Raw genomic sequence first — 3,212 nt, forward strand, 5'->3', positions numbered from 1 at the left:
ACGACAGAGACAGAGAAAGGAAAAGAGAGGAGGGGGTGAGAGGGACGCACAGAAACCCAGTTCAGGGGGGAGGGAGAAAAAAAAATCATCACCTCGCCGCCAGTGACACGGGAGACGCAGGAGGTGGCGAGATGAGGGTCCGGTCCAACCCAGCCAGAGCCAATTAATTTTCAATCCCGGGCAATGATTGCGCTGAAAATGCCCAGAAGTTTCATTCCCCTGCGCCTCCGCGAGCCTCAAGTCGTTCCCCTTTAAGAACCCCTTTTCTCTTAAAGTTGGATTTTAGGCAGCGAGGACTCTTACACTAGGGGGCAGACAGATACTGCACTTGCTCCAATCTGCAGCAATTTTTTCCCTCCCGGCATATGCTCCGATCTCGAGCACTGTAAATTTTTTCAGGGGGACCCAACTCTGACAGCCCCTGGTGATTTTCAAAGTACCACAAGCCAGCGGTTAAAAATTGCATTGACTTGGAAGTTGAGAGACACACAATAGAGGCCCCTTCTCCTATTCAGGGAGCTGCCGTGTGCTGGAAGGGAAAACACACAGGAGGAGATTGAAGGGAAGGAGCAATTCAATGCATCGTGGTGGACAGGGCTGGCTGCTACCGACTTCAGAGTCAAACTCGGCGTTTGCTGGGGTCTGCATGCATCTGGTGACCGAATTCTGCGGTCAGGCCGCCTTCTGTAATGGAATCATATTCCTGAGTTGGGGTTCCCTTTGCTTGGCTTGGGATCCCCAGAGGAAGACCAATGTTTTTCCAACTTTCTCCCGGCCAAATGAAAGCTTGCCATTCCTCTCATTAAAATAAATTTACATCTGCAATAAAAGACTGGGCTGGATTTATTTTAATTTTTTTCCAACGGTAACAATATATTGATGTTTAGCGGTTAGTCTTAGAGTTGTTGTATTTCAGAGAAATGAGCGTCTCTAAGTAAGACATTTTTAATTATTTCTCTTTTTTTTTTTCCTTCTCGGTCTGCAGTCCTTTCATACAGTAAAAATAACTGCAATTAGTACCTTTTTTTTTGGCTTTTTAATAGCATCTGCATAACTATGAATGGGTCCCAAAATACAAAGTAAAAACACTTCTGACTTCCTGGTAGCCCTGAGGTCCTGAGCCTGGCTGGCTCCAGTTCTGCTGGGGACGGTGGGGAAATCTTCATTTTAAATCTGAGGCCATCAGACTGGACTTCAAACACCCAGTTTCTCTAACTGGACTGGGGAAGCCCGTCCCCCTCAAAATTCCCCCCCTGCGTGTGTGTAAAAGGTGGCTCTTGCTGTGGAAGTGTCTGAACAAGAGGCGAGATTAAGATTTCCCCATCATCAATTATTCTATCATCTATTAAACCGAGATGGATGAATGCCCATCAGACGTCCTAGTCAACCCCAGTCCCACCACAACTCTACTGAGTTTGCCCCAGATCCACTGACATTTGCAGCATAGGGCAATTTCTCAAATCCTAGAGGTTGAAAGGGGGAAAATATTTCCCTGGAATAATTCCTCTCCCATGCTCCTTGTCCCCCTCAGGAGAAAGTTACATGGTGCCTGTCATCAACCTGAAATTCGCAGCCTGCCTTGGCTCTGTGGCAACCTCATTACACACCAGGTTTAGGAGAGCTCCCTGTCCAATATAGGTTTGTGTTTGGTTTGGTTTTTTACAACTTTCAAGTCCTCCCAGCACCTGCATCAAACAGCGAGAATTGCCCCCCCACCTTCCAGAACATTCACTGTTTCGTGAACTATGTGATTTCAGCCGGGAAAGGGTGAGAGCTAAGAGGTTTCAGAAATGAAGCGGAAAGAGGATATTTTTTTTTCTTCCCTTAAAACTAGCCCCTATCTGCCTCCATCTCCACTCAGCCCCTACCCTGTATTCTGCCTGTGTGTGCAAAGGGTATGGAATGCAAAATGCAATCTATACATGTCAGTTTCATGTGTGACGAATTCTTCTAAACAATTCTTCATCTTTTTAATCTTTTTTTAATTATCAAGGATGCTTTCTGGTGGTCGTCCCTTACAATTTCTGTGTGTCCACGTTTCCGGCAGCTCGTGTGTTTCGTGCGAAATATTCTAATTGTTCATAAACCTGGTGGGCTGACCAATGTGCAGCTTTTTTCCTGGTGCAAAGTGTGTATGACGGAGTCACCATTTTCTTTTATAAATACGGAGTAACCATAATCCACTAACTTTTTCTAATCGCACAGAGAGGTTCATTGGATAGTGTGTGTTCTGGGAGGTGGGGGGCCATTCTAGATGTTTGCTGTTTAACCCAGCGCCCTGAAATTTAGAGACACAGCCCACAGCCGTGTGGATGATTTTAGCCCATGGAGCAGACTGGCAGAGATGGTGACTTTGGCCTTATTGCAGTTGATTTCTCGGGACAGAGTATGGCTGGTGTGTGGTTCTTGAGTTGTACTGGTCTCGTCCCCAATGTGGGGCAGAGTCTCTGGGTGTGTTTTAATGGCTATTTGAATGCTTTTAAGGAAACTTAAGGAACAATGAAGTCCGCACTTAACTGTTCCACGACCTAGAAGTGCAAGTGGCTGAAGTCTTTGTCTGTGTACAGTGACAAATGTGCATCTCATACATGTACACTTACATGTGTGTGCAGAGGGCACACACAGGGGAGGCTGGAGGCGGCCCCTGCTTGCCCATCAGCGGGCAAACATCCGTCTTTTCCCCTCTCGCCCTGACTGGGTGTGGGGCAGGATGTTGGCTTGCGAGTTCGTCAGAACTAAGGAGAGAGGATAAAGTTGAGGGAAATTTATTTTAATTGCGTCATGACAATGAGATGAAGTCTATTTCTGCTTCTCCGCATCCGAGATGCTTTATTTGAGCAATTAAAATGTCAGGCCACATACCTGTGAAATGTTAACCCTACAAGGAAAAGACAGACCCTAAAGAGCCTTTTTCCCCCCTTTAAAAAAAAAAGCCACCAAACCAAGCAGGTGATCGGAGTTGATTAAGAGAGGGGTCTACCGCCGCCCGGGTTTGGCCAAATCTTTCGTTTGGAAATTGCCCGCGAGCTGGGTACTCGGCGCCTGCCCACCCCCACCCACTACCCCTCTGCGAAGAATCGGGGGACTTCTTTCTCTCTCTCGGGCATCGCGGGCGCACAGATGCGCCGGGAGTCCCGGGTGGTGCGCGCGCGGCGCCTTCCGTGGCCTCGCCAAGTTGCCAAGAGGCGCAGCCCTCGATCCCGTCCCCAGCC

The 3,212-nt window shown here is 47.9% G+C and overlaps 1 protein-coding gene across 1 annotated transcript in view; it reads left to right on the top strand.

Moving 5' to 3' along the window:
- NR2F2 (nuclear receptor subfamily 2 group F member 2) overlaps positions 1–3,212 on the top strand; it is a 13,681-nt gene that overhangs the window by 951 nt on the left and 9,518 nt on the right. The gene's annotated exons all lie outside the window — the stretch shown is intronic.

Source organism: Myotis davidii, unplaced genomic scaffold, assembly GCF_000327345.1.
Source record: "Myotis davidii unplaced genomic scaffold, ASM32734v1 scaffold164, whole genome shotgun sequence".
Taxonomy (NCBI): domain Eukaryota; kingdom Metazoa; phylum Chordata; class Mammalia; order Chiroptera; family Vespertilionidae; genus Myotis; species Myotis davidii.